Source organism: Heloderma suspectum, chromosome 4 (genome assembly GCF_057233095.1).
Source record: "Heloderma suspectum isolate Gila_16-S chromosome 4, 16-S_ref, whole genome shotgun sequence".
NCBI lineage: Eukaryota > Metazoa > Chordata > Lepidosauria > Squamata > Helodermatidae > Heloderma > Heloderma suspectum.
In genome coordinates this window covers 87,163,913-87,181,018 of record NC_139461.1, presented here as the reverse complement: position 1 = coordinate 87,181,018, position 17,106 = coordinate 87,163,913, and the positions used below count along the sequence as shown (strand labels likewise).

The following is a 17,106-nucleotide window of genomic DNA, read 5'->3' as shown; positions in this document are numbered from 1 at the left end:
TAGTCAAAATAAACAAATTAAAGTCATACTGAGCTGGATGTATTTCCTACTATGTACACTGATCAAAATTATGATTGAATGGTAGGCACAAGTAGTTTTCTTGCTGGATTTCTGCATAAAGAACCCACTCTCTCATGCTCTACCACCCAATTGCTATTTTCTGCCAAACAGACAAAGGGGGAAAAATTTTGGCTGATTATGTTTTAGCTATTAAGGGTGCAATCCTATGGCCACTAGTCAGTGGCTAGATGGCCATAGGATAGGTTGTTTCCCGGAGAACCTACCTCCACCCCCTCCCATGCCACCTTGTAGGTAGCATGGATCGGTCCCGCGCTCCACGCTGGGAAGAGCAGCATGGAACGGGGGAAACGGGGCGTTCCCAGGGGTGGGGAGGTCAGAAGTGCCAGTGTGTCGTTGATCCTATGTGTCATCCGGCTCCCCCTTTGCATACTCCAAGGTCCTGCGGCTAGACAGTTGAAATTGGCTGTCTAGCCACGAAAGCAGGGCGGCGAGAGTAGGGAGGAGATCCGCTCCTCACCATTCCTCCTGTCCTGTACTGGATAGGCGATCGCCCCCAGGCTCGGAGGCCACCATCGATTCTCATCGATTGCTCCCTCCGAAATGAAATATCTTATCACTGGAAGAAAAGTGACTAATATTTTGGGTTTTTTTAAATCTAAATCAAATTATATTTCTTACCATACAGCACTGAAGGTCTTTATGACCCTTATATGGTATCTGTCCACCAATGAATAGTGTCCTAACTCTGTCTTCAGTCAGACTGCTTCCTGAAAATACTCCTCATGTGAGTAGAATCTACTTCAATTTATATTCCTGTCTTTTCATGTTAAGAACATAAGAAGAGCCCTGCTGGATCAGGCCAAGAGTCCATCTGGTCCAGCATTCTGTTCACACAGTGACCAACCCACTGTCGACCTGGTTGCTCAAAGCTACTAAAAACTAAGGAAGAAACTTGCTATCACCACCATGATATATCATCACCATTGATATAATAAAATGTGCTTAATAAAAAAAAATTGTCCTCCTGATTTCTGGGGTTAGTTGTAAGAAAAAACATGATGTATCAGCAAAGGTTGTAAAGATAATACGATGCACTAGTGTGTCAGATGGAAGCCTTGGGTTCAAATCCTAGCTCATCGACAAAATGTTACTTAAGTCATTTTCAGACTACCTCAGAGGATTTTCTGAAGATGAAATGGAATAACCCTCGCATATGTTGCACTGAATTCCTCAGAGTAAGGGTAAGATACACATGTGATAAACAGATAAGCTGATCATGTTAAAGAATCACGCTACTTTCAAGACCTTCACTCACACTTTTATCTGTCTGATCCAGGGGTACCCAATGTGGCACCCACAGGCACCAACTTTTCCCATTTTTAAAATATATGTACATGGATTTGTCTGAAATTCATACAACTTTCTAGCAGTTATACGTAGGCTTCAACAAAAGGGGACCAAATATCCAAGTAAGTATCCATTTGAATGTGCAGTCTATATGCCACCCATTCATATACTGAAAGGGCCTCAATCCATTGCATTACAGAAGTTGACTGTTTAGCCTTCCAATGTTGTAATATCAGCCTTTTAGCTACCAAAAGGGTGTGGATGTTCTATTTACAGTGACCATTTGTTAATTTCCATGAAGCAGGTAAATTATTAAAAAAGAGTGTGTCCATCAGTGAATATTAAAGACTGTTCCAGTACAAAATTTATCTGTATAATAACCTCCTCCCAAAAAGAAGCAACTACTGGACATTGCCAAAACATATGTTTAAAAGAAGCATTAGCTGTATTGCATCGCCAGCAATTGGCCGAATTAGACAGCCCCTTATTAAAGAGACATTGCTGTGTCCAACAGAAATGAAACAAAGGTTTTTCCTGAATAAGACACAGCCTAAGATCCATAGACGTGACAGGTAGACATCAAAGCAAAATGGCAAAAAGAACGACAACTGAGGTTGTGTGGAGATATTTGTCCAATATCATGGTCAGTAATTGCACACCAACAGCTTGCTATGTTATGACAAGCTCTATGAGCCTTTTTAAAGTTCCATTTGACAGCTGTAATATATGCCCTCTTCCGAAAGAACATAGGAGGCTGCCTTAAACTAGGTCAGACCATTTGTCCATCTATTCCAGTATTGCAGATTCTGACCGGCAGCAGGTCTACAGGCTCACGATTGCAGGCAGAGGAAGGCCTTCCATCACCTGCTACCTGATCCTTTATAAAACTGGAGTTGCATGTTAGGGATTGAACCTGGGATCTTCTGCATCCAAGGCTTGTGTTACACGATTGAGCTATGGCCCCTATTAACATCCAAAGATCAGAGGCAGCACCAAAGCCTTGTGACAAAACCCTTTAATCAGTAGCATTACAAAACACGTTCTAATAGAAATATCTGCACGAAAGATTTGAGTTGACCCTTCCTGGTGTCAGGGATAAAATTGTTAAAAAATCCATTAAGTCTGGACCGCCTTGATCAAAGTCCTTTGTAGTTTAGTCTCAGTGATTATCATTACATATATTTTGGGATCATAGCCACAAGTACGTTCAAACTTCTTTCCTCCCCCCCGCCCCCAAATAGAGATTCTAGCTGGAAATTTTAAATTAAAAAATATAACTAAGTAAGTCAATGAGTTGTTCTAATATAACATTTGACAGTTAGGCAAGCTCATCTACTAAGGCTTCACCCAACTCCTTGAGTATCAGGAAACCGTATGCAGCCTTTTAAGATCTCACATTAAGAAGTCAGAATGAAATTTTTATTCAATTCATGCACTTACTGCAACACCTCTTACACCAAGCTCACTGGTAAAGGAAAGGTGTCAAAGATGTTGTTCAGTAATAGCTTTCCTGTCTCTCAGTCACAGAGCTTCCCCATGGGTAACAGGAGAACACAAATAGATCCCTAGTGAGAAACCAAAAGTGTATTGTGTCAGCACAGTTTTATCGTAAAAATAGAGTGCTCATTCTAACATCTTTTTGAGGTCGGTAAGGTGGGATTTCTATTACAAAAATAAAGGTGTAGTTAAAACAAATGGTAACGATGAAAACTGAATGAAGAGTAAAGATGGCTTAGAGAGCCAGTGTGGAGTAGTGGCTAGAGTGTTGGACTGGGAGCCAGGAGATCTGGGTTCTAGTCCCCACTCAGCCATGGAAGCTCACTGGGTGACTTTGGGCCAGTCACAGACTTTCAGCCCAACCTACCTCACAGGGTTGTTGTGAGGCTACAATGGAGAGTAGGAGGGTTATGTACGCCACCTTGGGTTCCTCAAAGAAGAAAAAAGGTGGGATATAAATGTAATAAATAAATAAATAAATAAAATAAAGATAAGCTACAGATAAAACGGATATTTGGGCAACCAGGAAACCATTACTTTCTTCATTCACCCATGGAAGTCTTAGGAGAACTGTGTTTTTGAATTCCTAGATATTCAACACACAAAGATAATCATGATTTTTTCTTTATGTTAAGACTTGTATTTTAAAAGCTTTACAATGAAGTACATTTGATTTCTCACAGAACAGACTCCACCATTTGATAATGAAAGTAATGTAGTTGCTTTCAGCACTATGACTATTGAGTTGGATCCAGACTACCAAGGTACACTCCTATGAATGTTTTGACAGAAAAAAAAGTCCTGCAACTCCCAGCATTCCTCAGCTAGCATGGCTGGCTGGGGCATGTTGGGAGTTGTGGCACTTTTTTCTGTCTAATCAGGCATAAGATTGTACCCTTAGTCACTCTTCTGTCCCATTGAAATCAAGGTGAAAAGTTAATCATGACTAATTTAAGTCCTATTAACCTAAATGGGAACTAAGTGCAACTAACTTAGGAGCAAACTGTTAAATGTTTCTTCACATTGAACATGTACTTGTTTTAACGAATGCAAACAGCAGCCACTGGGAGGCTGATAATTATTGGGATCGCAGCAGGTGGGGAGGGGAAGTTTAATTATTTCTTCCCTGCTGTGGTCCTGATAAAAATAACTCCCTTGAAGCTGCTATTTGCTATAGAAAGAAACCCCACTTATGTTCCATAACATGCATGAGTTCTTCCACAATGCAGGCAGAGATACAGCCATCTTGCAAATACGCAATCACGGCTGTTTGTTTTGAGAGAAGGCCCCACACAACCCACCACCCAGTTCACACAGATAACAACCAAAATGATGTGCAGAACAGGCACCCACAGTGATAGGTCCTTACACAGTTCCCAGGCACTAGATTCTACATCTGTCATATAAGGGAAAGCAAGGATTCCTGTTCTTCTACAAAACAGGTAAAGAGAGTAAACACACACACACAGGACAGGAACTCTACTTCCCACACACCCAGGCTGAAAGAGATATTTTACTTATCACAAATGGCTAGAAAACATAGCTAGTGAGACAACGTGCTTGTTAACCAGTAATAAACACATTATGAACATTAAGAGCAAATAATAGGCACTTTTGATGAAGACCTCCAACTCCAAGCACATTTCCAGTGTGGCCCTCAGTACTGCAGCATCCCACCAAGTGAACACCTGGAGTCCACAACGACATGACAACTGTGCTGCATTGTCAATATTAGCAACGTTTTTCTTTTACAGAAATAGAAAATAAGAACAAGTGCTTTAGCCTTGGTGAGAGGTAAGAGGCCATATCCTTCAGAAGTATTTTTCTAAAAACTGAAGAAAAGATTTGTAAAATAATGGGACATTGCTGCATGCTAAGTGGGTGGCTTTGTGGCGGTTCCTTTCTTTTTAAAGATTACATGAATGTTCAAACTCTATTGAAGAAGGAAACAATTTTTAAAGAAGAAAAATAGATTGTTTTAATCACTAGTGATGTCTGCAACACTATCCATGAAGTGCCAATGTCACTCAGAGCGAAAGCAAACTTTAGGTTAAATCTGTGTATGCATTTATTGCGAAGGATCCAGCGGTGTCATGGTGCTGGTGCTACTGATGTTGCAGTAGCATGAACCAAGCTAGCACCGTGACACTGCTGGATCCTTCCCTATGCATATTTTATTACTTTCAAAGTAATAGCCATGGAGGCCCACAATCAGGATTTGGACTATGGCATGCAGCATGGGGATGGGATTACACCCTTCCCCCATGCTGTGGTCCTGGGGAAAAATGTCACCCTCTGAAGCTGCTATTTTCTCTGGGAGGAAAGTTGTCATCAGTGCTTAAAGGCAGTTTACATCTCAGGGTAAATAACAGCTTTGGCTGGCGGGGTTCACCAGTACTGCAGCATTGCCAAAAGGGTTTCACCACTAGCCTATGCTGTAGTCCCAATCTTGACTGAGGACTGCTGTGGCTGTTATTTTCAAAGTTAAAAAACTGACACCTTAATTGCATTCACATAAGTATCATTACATCTAGTCTGCACTCAGGCAACCACTTATTATTGCTTCAAACTGCAACAGCCCCAACGAACTGATGAAAGAAGCAATACTATCCCAGCAACAATATATCGGGAAAATGTGATATCCTGAAACAGAAGGGCATCTTGAGAAAAAAACAACCTGATTTTCTTCCAACAAATGTACATTTACCCATTCATGTATGAGGGGAAATTCACATTAGCACTGGATTGCACACAGACTACCAGACCTGCAATGTCCTACTGTACACCCCAGCTCAGACAGCTCAGATTCCCTTGTGGTTACAAGCAAAACACAGAGTGATACTCCAGCTCTAGCATGGAGGCTGGTGGCTCCAATGTCAGTGAGGTGGTGAATCCGCTCCGGGTTTCAGTCAGAACCAGCCAAAAACTCTAAAGCTCTGCACCTCGGATTCCTCCTTTAGAGTTCTGACTGAAACCTGGACCAGATCACCACCCCACTGACAGAGGAGCCACCACCCTCCACTGAGCTCTGGAACTCTGTTCCTCCATCAGCTTGCCAAATTCTAAACCAGGGTGTCCTACCATATTGATATAAGATTTCTTACAGATCACAACAAACTGTGGCAAATTCTTAAAGTGATGGGAGTACCAGACCACCTTACCTGTCTCCTGAGAAACCTGTACGAGGGTCAAGAAGCAACAGTAAGAACCAGACATGGAACAACCAATTGGTTCAAAATTGGGAAAGGAGTACGACAAGGCTGCATATTGTCGCCCTGCTTATTTAACTTATATGCAGAGTACATCATGAGAAATGCCAGGCTGGATGAATCACAGGTCGGAATTAATATTGCCGGGAGAATTATCAACAACCTCCGATATGCAGACGATACCACCCTAATGGCAGAAAGCGAAGAGGATCTAAAGAGCCTCTTGTTAAGGGTGAAAGAGGAGAGTGCAAAAGCTGGTTTGAAACTCAACATTAAAAAAACAAAGATCATGGCATCTGGCGCCATCACTTCCTGGCATATAGAAGGGGAAGAAATGGAAGCAGTGACAGATTTTACTTTCTGGGCTCCAGGATCACCACAGACGGTGACTGTAGCCATGAAATTAAAAGATGCTTGCTCCTTAGGAGGAAAGCTATGGCAAACCTAGGCAGCATAGTAAGAAGCAGAGACATCACCTTGCCAACAAAGGTCCGTCTAATCAAAGCTATGGTTTTCCCAGTAGTAATGTATGGCTGTGAGAGCTGGACTATAAGGAAGGCTGAGCGCCAAAGAATTGATGCTTTCGAACTGTGGTGCTGGAGAAGACTCTTACGAGTCCCCTGGACTGCAAGGAGGTCCAATCAGTCCATCCTAAAGGAAATCAACCCTGAGTGCTCATTGGAAGGACAGATACTGAAGCTGAAGCTGAAATATTTTGGCCACCTAATGCGAAGAGAAAACTCTCTGGAAAAGACCCTGATGCTGGGAAAGACTGAAGGCAAAAGGAGAAGGGGACGGCAGAGGATGAGATGGCTAGATAGCATCACCGATGCAATGAATATGAACTTGAGCACGCTCCAGGAGAGAGCGCAGGACAGGAAGGCCTGGCGTGCTATGGTCCATGGGGTCACGAAGAGTCGGACACGACTGAACGACTGAACAACAACAGTTCTTACAGCTATTTAATGCTTGGATGTGAACAGTAAGCAATTTTTTAGCAATTCTACAAAACTTGCTGTATTAAAAATGTTTCTCTATTGTATTTATTTATTTATTTATTTATTTATTTATTTCTATACCGCCCAATAGCCGAAGCTCTCTGGGCGGTTCACAAAAACTAAAACCAAACAACACACAATAAAACAATTTAAAATATATAGAACATTAAAACCACAATATAACAATACAACCACAATAAAACCTAGCAGCAGTACAGGAGTTTAAAATACAGATTTAAAACAGCAAAGATAAAAATTTAGAAAGCTAAAATGCCTGGGAAAATAAAAAGGTCTTCACCTGGCGCCGAAAGGAGTACAATGTAGGCGCCAGGCGAACCTCACTAGGGAGCTCATTCCAGAGCCGGGGTGCCACAACAGAAAAAGCCCTCCTCCTAGTAGCCACCCGCCTCACTTCCTTTGGCAGGGGCTCACGGAGAAGGGCTGCTGCTGATGATCTTAAGGTCCGGGCAGGCACATATGGGAGGAGGCGATATTGTAATAATTATTACTTATATTTATATAAACCAAAGCTTTTTGGGACAGGGTAATATCTTATGAATGTTTAAATAAATAGGTCCTGAACATGTTACCTGACCCGCATACAATACAAGATATCATCAGATATCTGTAGGAATGTATCACAGATTTGTACCGAACACAAGTGCATTTCTGTCTCAGACACAATAATTTATCTATCCCCGACATGTAATGTTAACAGACTGTCTAGATCTTGGCAAGCACAGACTTGCACTGTCATATAAACAGTCTGACAAACCTACAATTTCTTAAATGTGTTTCTGTTTTAGCGAACAGAAAAATGTCAACGAACTCATTGTAACTTAGGACGTAAGACCAGGCATACGTAGCACAGAGGAAAGAGGTCAGGACATTTTTAACATATAAAGTCGTGGGTAAATTCTCCACAAGGCCTCATGAATTCCCTACCAATGAACTCAAACTTCCCCACCAGTAATGTGCCCTTTTCAATTCAGTCAGGGCTCCTAGCACAACAAATTAGAAGGCATTATGCAGCTATTCCATTTTTTTTCCTCCTTGGCAGACTTTCTGCAGTAAGAAAAAAGGACGGAAGAAGCGGTGGAAAAACACCGGAAGGCTAGGAGTGGAAGACAACCACATCTGGAACCCCCATAACATTCTATGATGAGGCAGGGCAATGGTGTAAGAAATGCCTCATCTGGAAGCACCCTCAGTCTCTTTCTTCAACCTGAGGACATAAGTCCCTTTGCTCCCCTCTGCCTATCTTGCCCATCCTGTGCCCCTTCTCAGTAAATGCAAGTACCCTTTTCACACTACCCACTCCAAAATGTATTGTTCAGAGCATCACGCACACACAGGGCTGTGATAACTGGGAAGCAGGCTAAAAATAAAGCTGCTATGCCTGTCTCTTTCCTAGCACTGAGCAGGGTCCCTTTGCTCTTCCACCCAGTTTGATTCCTGAATATTAAATGCAATGAAAACTTGACGAGATATTAGCTTTGGCTAATGGGCGGTATAGAAATGTAATAAATAAATACTGCCCATTTGAATAATTTTCTACCTTAGAATAGGAAGTGGACAGAAAACAGCCACGTAAGCAGCAGTTAAACTGCTCCCAAATTCCCTCCCACGTGCTGCTACAGGGAAATGGGGGTGGGGTAGGGAAAAGCCTAATTCTGCCATATACCGAAAATAAGAGAGTACCTTGGAGGTCAAGGGGAAGAGAAGGAAAGAGATTTAGCTTGTTTTCATCTACTTTGTGGAGATATATAATATATTGCACACCTTGATTCCTTTGACAACCCTCCATTTTTCCATCATCTACAGCAGGAGTGGGCAATGTGCAGCTGCCCCACTCCCTGGTGTGGCCCTTACTTGCTCCTGTCATGCCACCAAATTCAGCAGCGGCAAAAAGGGGGTTACACCCCCCCCAATGGTGCTGTTAGCACTACAGAGCACTAAAAGGTCAAATTTAGCAAAATTTAACCTTTTAGTGTTATGGAACAGTTTGTCGCTGAATTTTGGCAGCAAACTACCAGGTCTTTTCCCAGCACCCCACAGAGTGTGGCCCACAAGTGGGGCCCAGGGTGCGAAAATGGTCTCCGGACCTCCTGAAGTTGCCCACCCCTTGTCTACAAATTATGAAGTTCGTCGACACTTGTGTGTCTCCCTGCTACTCTTGCCCTGGCTCTATTAATAAAACAGGCAGCAGACCTAAAGGTCCATAGGGAAGACTTCAACAGAATGTGAGAGCCAGAGTGCAAGCAAGTATCTCTCTCCCCATTCTCCCTGTATGTGAGAGGAAGGAAGGCCTAGGTTTGTATCAGAGGCCAGGTTTGAATCTGAGCTGAGAGAAGAAATCTGTACCCAAGCAGCGTAGGAGACTCAGCTGAGCTGTGTGCACAATGTCAACGCTAAAACAAACGCAAAAAGGGAGCATATAGTAATGCAACATACTGCTGTAATATGTCTTAACAAGTCTTTTTGCCAAGCACTCGTCAGATACTGCTGTTGCTACAACCATTATTTCAGAGAAAGAACTTTTGGAATTAAGAGAAGGGGATGATACACCTCAAATAAAGCTGAGAATACTTAATGAAAATAAAGCTGAACTACCACCCTCAAGAAAGATATACCAAAAACTGGCCAGCAGTACTATACAAAAGAGGCAACCAAAGAAAAGGGAGTCATTTACTATCAAGGCTTGATGTGTGGCTTTAAAAAAACAACACATAACTGGAATGATGTGAAGCTGGTAAAAATGGGGAAAACACATGTGCATACTACCTGTAAACTCAGAATATATAGAAGAAGCAAAAAAGTGCTCAAAGAATGGTTCCAGTTGCTAGTGGTGTAAGGGCTGTTGGAAAAGATTGTTTAAAAAACCACAGTGAATCACTTTAAACCTGAACTTCATAAATCTATGAAGACTCAGCAGGAAATGGAGGTGCAGTAGGAAAAAGGCACTGATAAGCATCCATGGCTGAAAATACTGAAGGCACAGAATGCAGAAAGTGCCAAAATCCTGTTAACTGTGGCATATTATGTTTACAATTATTATTTTGGAAATCTGGACATTTTTAGCTAAATGCAGGTACCAAAATTATTTAAATCATATTTAAAGTTAAAACATATTAATCATAGTTTTGCTTTATATTTTTACAAAAAGGTTACTCTTTGCGTGGTTAAAAATGCCATTTTGAGTTAATTCCCCATCAGCGAAAATTGCTTTTAAAAATGTATTACGGGATGGTGAGGGAGAGACACTCAAACTTCCCCACCAAGAAAGAATATTGACCTGTCAGAGGGCTGAGCTCATTGTTGTCCTAACTTGCTTTTCAACTTGAAAAAAGCGAGATCAGTGGGGAGAGACTCCTCCCCAGCCCACTGCTACTTTCAAGGAGAAAAGCAAGACAGGAAAAGATCCAGCACAGCCCTACTTGTGTCTCAGGTCAGTATTCTTTCCTAGTATTCTTTCCAATTGAGCTTTCCTCAACTGTAGACCTTATGCAGATTAATCATATTATGCAGATTAAGCATATTAAACATAATTTCTTCTTATTTCAAAGGGCAAAGAGCTGGGCAGGATACTAGAAGCCATACACTTCTGACCACTGGAAAGCCTGCTCAGCCAGCCTATCACACCCACATCTAAGATTTTAGCAGACTCTGCCCAAATTTTTTTTAAATCCTGACTTTCCAGCATTAAGAACTAGAAATGTACAGAGCAATCCTATGCATGTCTATTCAGAAGTAAGCCCCATTGAATTCAACGGGACTTACTGCCAGGTGAATGTATACAGAACTGCAGCCGTAGCAATAGTTACTTTAAATGAAAGCTTGGTATCATGAGCATCTGAGTTATCTGTCTGTGCAGTGCAATTGTGGATTTACAGAATATGCTCAGCTCTGACTCTGCTTCCCCCACAAACAACAATCTAAACAAGGCAGAGACACAAGAATACACAAAATGTTGTGGATGCATTTTGTGCATTTTGTGGATGCATGCTCAATAACCCAATTCGAAAGATTTCCATCCATCTTGAGTGCAAAGTATAGTAATTAAAAATTAATCGGGGATACAGATATGCAACTTACACTCACAAACTCTCTTTTCTGAAATTCTTTTGTGTTTATGCAGATTTGTGCCAGACATTCTGCATCCTCATTAAGTGGTATCTGGCAACCTGCCCAAGTTTTAGTAGGTTCTGGGAATGCCAGTATATTAACCAGAGTACTTTTCACATAACCTTTGGAGTTTTTTTCTTCTAGAAAAGTCAACCATTTGGCACAGTGCAGCCATACTTCATTGGAGAAAGCTCTCGGTTGCCAATCAAAAGACAAATCACACTTCACTTCATCATTTCCAAACCTGTCTGAACAACACGTTTGGCAGAAAAGATTTACAGTCTTTGAGATTGTAGAATCTGGATCACATACATTGGCAGCCAGTCATCCTACAGCACTTTGAAAATCTAAACCAGCAGCAGCCAACTTATGGCCTTCTAGATTTTTAGCCTACAACTCCCATGATGCCTCACCATTAGCTATGCTGGCTAGGGCTGATGGGAACTGCAGGCCAAAACATCTGGAAGGTCACGAATTGCCTACTCTTGGACTCTAAACCTTATTAGTTCCTTGAGTAACAAAACCACTATTATATACAAAGCCTTACAGGAACACTGTAAACCAGATATGCATAGCTTAGGATTTAGATATGGATAATTTAGGAAACAGATATGAACATATACACCTGTGGCAACTGAAGGCTGAAACAGACCCAAAATCTCTGTTTCAGACAATATCAGGCCCCAAAAAATTATTTTTAGAGCAGATTTGATATAAAAAGTTACATATATGTGAAACAGTGCTATAACCCATTTGTAAGAATATCATAAACCAGAAGGCAGTATGTGCTTTAGAATCATAGAACAGTGGGGTTGAAAGGGACTCATATAAATCATATACTTTAAATCATATACTGTGGTTATCCTTTATGAAATGTTTTTTCTATTGCAAATAAACACAACCACAATTTCTGTTTGGATTATGTTTAATGTACTCATGCAACTGAAGCATCCCTTAGCAAGGTTTTCTTGTTGCTAGATTTATAACGCAGCCGTAACAACTGGCATGTTAAAAACCTGGAAAATTGCAGCTAATCTCTTTGGGGAGATATTGGAATTAACAACTAGGGAACAGGTATAGTACCAAAGTAAGATGACCTACCTATACATGTCATTTCTCCTTTCTAGTGATCTTTGACTGTAAAATCCTTCTCGTCTTTTGTAGGGGCAGGTGGTGGATGCTCTGTCATTTGGTGAATTCAAAATATAAAATACTAATACAGTTTAAATAAAACAGGAAAAAGATAGATTTGTCTTAGAAATATGTGAACCTAGTCGATTTGCCAGGCAAGGAGGCTATTCTTAGACAGTCATTAGTTGGGAAAAGGGGGGGAAATGTGAGAATGTTTATACACAGAGGGTGGATTCTTAACAACTGATGCACCAGTCTACTGGCACCAGGTCTCTTAATAAACAGCTGATGTTGGCTGAGTGCCACTGGCAAATCCAGAAGTTATATAGACCAAGCTTGGAGTAATTGCCTGAAAACCTTTCAAAAATGTGTTGTTTCCATTGCTGATAATGGCACACAGAAATAATACTAGGCCCTTCAGGTATAAGAAGAAGCCACGTAGTGGTGAATACTAAGAAACTATTCATCATGTTAAATCCAAATAAATATCCCCTTTGAAATATTTTTCTTCTTGAGTTTACACTAAATAAGAATAATGTTAATAAATCCATATTTTGTCTAGATGGGTTTATATATTAGTACATAAGGCATGCAGTTCCAGAGATATTTACACATATGTCAGAACCAGACTTTAAATAACCAGGACATAAACATTAAAATGTGACAGAACACAGACAAATCTCAAGCACCTCCAAAAAAAACCCTAAACATCCTACTCTAAAAGCTGACTTGGCTAAGGAAGCTACAAGTAAGTTTAGAGAGAGATAAACTATTGGAAAATTATTATTGTAATGTGTCACAGAATTCAGAGATAGTGAAAACTCTCATGACGATTGGCTGAGCTGCTATGATGTCACAATCATAAATTTGCTAACCTCTCAGGAAACCAGTCTATCCAAAACAGATATTCACAAAAAATAATCCCAGCTTTTTTAAAGAAAGTCAAAAGCTTCGTTTGGATGGGAATAAAAGTCCACACTTGCCCTACAGATGGGAGAAGCTGGTGTGGACACACATGAGACTAAGGACTGGAAAGTTAAATGGGTAGAGACCTCATCAGATACAGAGACTAAGGGGCAGATTGCCCAAAGTACCTGAAAGTAGGAAAGCCAGTAGGCCTGAGGACTGAGAAATAGGATCATGATGGGAAAACTCACACAGTAGGATTCTCCATCTTCTTTGCAATAATGAATGACACAGAGACCCTCTCACAATTTTGACCTTTAAGGGACAACTAGGAGGCAGTGGCTGTATGTCAGGTCTTGACTTGAATTGATCAGCAGATCTTCTGCAGAAAGAGGCAATGCAAATGCTGGGCTGGTGCCGGGTTGCTGTGGGCATGTTCCCTCAGCAGGGCAACTTAGGTCAGCATGGACACTAGCCTTCACATCACTTCATCGCATTCTCTTCACAGTTATGGCAAGACAGCCTTCATAGACGCACAACTGCTGCGGAGGGAGGACAGGTGCACTGAACAAAGACACCTCCCTCAGGGAGGAAACAGACCTGCAGACTAAAAATGCACAACGAGGAAGTAAGAAACCAACACCTAGAAAAAAGGATAGACATAATCAAGACCAGTTTATTGGTGCTGGAATTTTGGGTGCCCCCCCCCCTCAAACTATTGGGCTGAACTGAACTCTATAGTAACAGAAGCACCTGTCACCTATCATCTGTCACAGAGATAATAAAGTAATGCCTACAATGCCACTGATCAAGGAGGCAGAACTAAATACAGGCCAAAACACGAAATATACAGAGATGTCTCTTCATACAGACAAGCATATAGAATATTCTACAGTTAAAATTGTGCCACTACAGAATCTTGTGGTATACGCACAGTTAGTAACTCAATACTTTGCACTGAAAACACCAGTACAGATATAGACATGCAGAACATTTTGTCACTATTTCAGCTGGCAATGAAGTAGGGACATTCACCAGTTTTAATATATGCCATCTCCTCTAATGTCTTGCCCAATAAATTATCCCCTTTATTGCTAGCAATAGGAAACTTGCAATATTTACATGTTTCTTAGAAACTGCAAAACAACTGTACCATCACCAACAAATATAATTAGCACTGGAGAAAACTGAGTATAAGACTTCAGTTAAATAGACTGAGGCTGTAACACTCTACTTACTTACCTGGGAGTAAGTCCCAATGAACTCAATAGGACTTAATTCTGAGTAGACATGTATAGGATTGTACTATGAGAGTCACTTGGAAATGCAAGACCATTGAAGTGCTATCCCAGAATAACCAGAGAATGTTCTAATCATGACTTCTAAGAACCCTTTTCTGAAAACCCAATCTGTTTGCTACACAGATCTTCAGCTACAGGTAGTTGTATTCTTACACCGCAATCCTATGCAAGTAAGAACACAGTGGAACTTACTTCTGAGAAATCATGCATAGGATTGCACTGTCAAACTCTTAAAAACAAGATACTTCTTTGTTGTCATTACTTAAGCTACTTAAGATAGTTCCTGTGTCTTTCTTTTTCCAAGAAGCTCCTTCAATTAAATTATTCATTCATATGTATGTATATGTGTGTACACACACACTCCAAAAGCAGGCAAAAGTGCTAGCAGGCATTCTAAAATAGTAACGTTTTTCAACACCTAATGTTCCTTTGGTACCACATTGAATTACTAAATGAATAACTGCATAATTGGCACCACTTACACACTAGAAAATGCACTTTAAAAACTTTTAAGCATTAATAGGTCAAATCTTTAAAGTAGCACAGATAAGTTTGTGCTTGGTTTGCTGTCAACCTAATGGTTTCTTATTTCAACAGAAGGGCTACAAAAATATAATTCTCTATTAAAGTAACCCCAGGAAAAAATGAATTCATCTGCACATGCATATATAAAATATACTCCTAATAGCAGAATTCACTTCCCAACTCACACCAGAAGCTTGTCATAACTGCACCTAAAGCTAGAGCAAGAAAGGAACATGCATAAAGAACGGTTCTATTAATGTGTGAAAAGGGACAAACCATTTCCACACATATTGACTCTCCATAACCTCAGACACCCCTGGATGCTTATCACCTCTTCTATAAAAGTTGCATGCCTGATTCTGTTGTATAGTTTACACCATGCAGTCACCCTCCATGACAGCCTCTTGAGACAGTTTTCGAGTACACAGCAGTTTGATGCATCAATATTTTTACTGTCTGGGGTGTAAAAATTAACATTCCCAAACAATGACATGTGTTTATATACACTGTGGTTTGTTTGTGTGTGTGTGTGTTTAAAAGATATTAGCTTGAAAATAATTCCTCAAATTCCTGTCTTTTCTCCATTAGATTTCATTCATATTTAATGATCCTGGTGTATAAAGCTTTGCTTGCAGCGACATGGGATACTGCTCCCATTCTCTCGCAACACCAACTAAAAAAAACTCTATCTAGGTCTCCAAAACAGCTCCTTCAAACCACAGGCACAAATCAGAAACATAAATTATACACTTTCTAGCTCTATCTTCAGCTATAAAGATTCCCCAACAAAACAATATAATGAGATGCAGCTCACATGCTCAGACAAACCATCCGAAAGGATGACAAAAAGAGTCATTTAATTTTTAAAAATAAAATAAAAGTGATGCCATGGTAGTTAACTCCACGCCGCTGCTTGTAACCAGAACCCATGGCTGACAAGGTAACAGGAATACCAGCGGATGGAGAAGCCCTGATAATGTTTAATTCCTCCTCTGATTTCGGCTCCCAAAAGACAGATGCCTCCTTCCTGACATTATGCCAAATCCGGGCAAAGACCCACTGGACTATGCAGTCCGGATAAGCATGTACGCTCTGGGGATCTCTCACCGTCTGGTGTGTTTCCCTACCTAACGTGTGGTTTCTGTTCACATCTTGCCTCGCAGGCGTGTGCTACACACGCGCGCGCGCTCCCTACTGCCGCACGCACTTTGCCTGCGTGCCAAAGAAAGAGGCGGCCAAAGACACAAAGGAGAAAGAGAAACCCGGGGCAACCCCAGGAGCGCCTTGTCCCTTTAAGAGCCGCAGCAGACCTTCAACTTGGGCCTCTCCTCACTTTGCCAGACACTTAGTTTCTCTGGCTGTCTAGGTGCCGCCGCCGCCGCCGCTACTGGAGCAACTCCTTCCTTCCTTCCCGGGGGCTCCCCGCTTCCCGGGGAGCGACATGTCCATGCGCCCATTTGCCAAGGGCAGGAGACGCAAGACCCCCGCGCCCGCCCCGGGCAGGTTGTCCACTCACCTTTCCTCCCTCCGAGCCCTACACGTCGCCCCCGAAGCACCAGGAGGGGGACCTTTCCTTATGCAGAGCAGACGAAGTCTCTTCATCCGCCTCCTTCCCTCCCCCGGGTCTGTCTGTCTGTCTGTCTCCTTCCAGCAGGCGAGATCTGCGCGGTGAGGCTGTGTCTGTTTCCAACTCATTCCCAGTCCCTCCTCCTCCTCCTCCTCTCCCCTCCTCCTGCCTGTCTGCAGCTAGTCTGGCTCGTAGTGACAGCAGGCGAGGGACGGGAGGAAGGGAGCCGGGACGGGGGTTGGGGGGAAGCTTCCTGCCCAGCCCCTGGCGCCGCTATTCACAGGCTACACTGACATCTGCAGGGCCGGATGTGTAAAGAACAGGCTAGGCGGGCGAGGATCATGTCAGCTCCCAAACTCGCCCAGCACCAAGGGGAGAAAAGCCTCTCATCCAGGGCAGGCCGAAGAGATGTTGGTGCCTGAGGCAAAGACTAAGGGAACCGGGGGGGGGGGGAGGTCCCCCATTCCAAGTACAAAAGT

General features: G+C 41.9%; 1 protein-coding gene across 3 annotated transcripts in view; it reads right to left on the bottom strand.

Moving 5' to 3' along the window:
- Window positions 1–16,840, bottom strand: part of LDLRAD4 (low density lipoprotein receptor class A domain containing 4) — a 439,787-nt gene extending 422,947 nt beyond the window's left edge. Inside the window, exon 1 of one of the 3 annotated variants that reach the window (XM_084849936.1) lies at window positions 16,577–16,840. The gene's annotated coding sequence lies outside the window, so the exon portion shown is untranslated. Of the gene's footprint in view, window positions 1–15,874; window positions 16,155–16,576 lie in introns of those variants that run through there. The other 2 variants (XM_084849937.1, XM_084849938.1) reach the window with 2 other exon arrangements.
- Window positions 16,841–17,106: the final 266 nt, after the last annotated feature.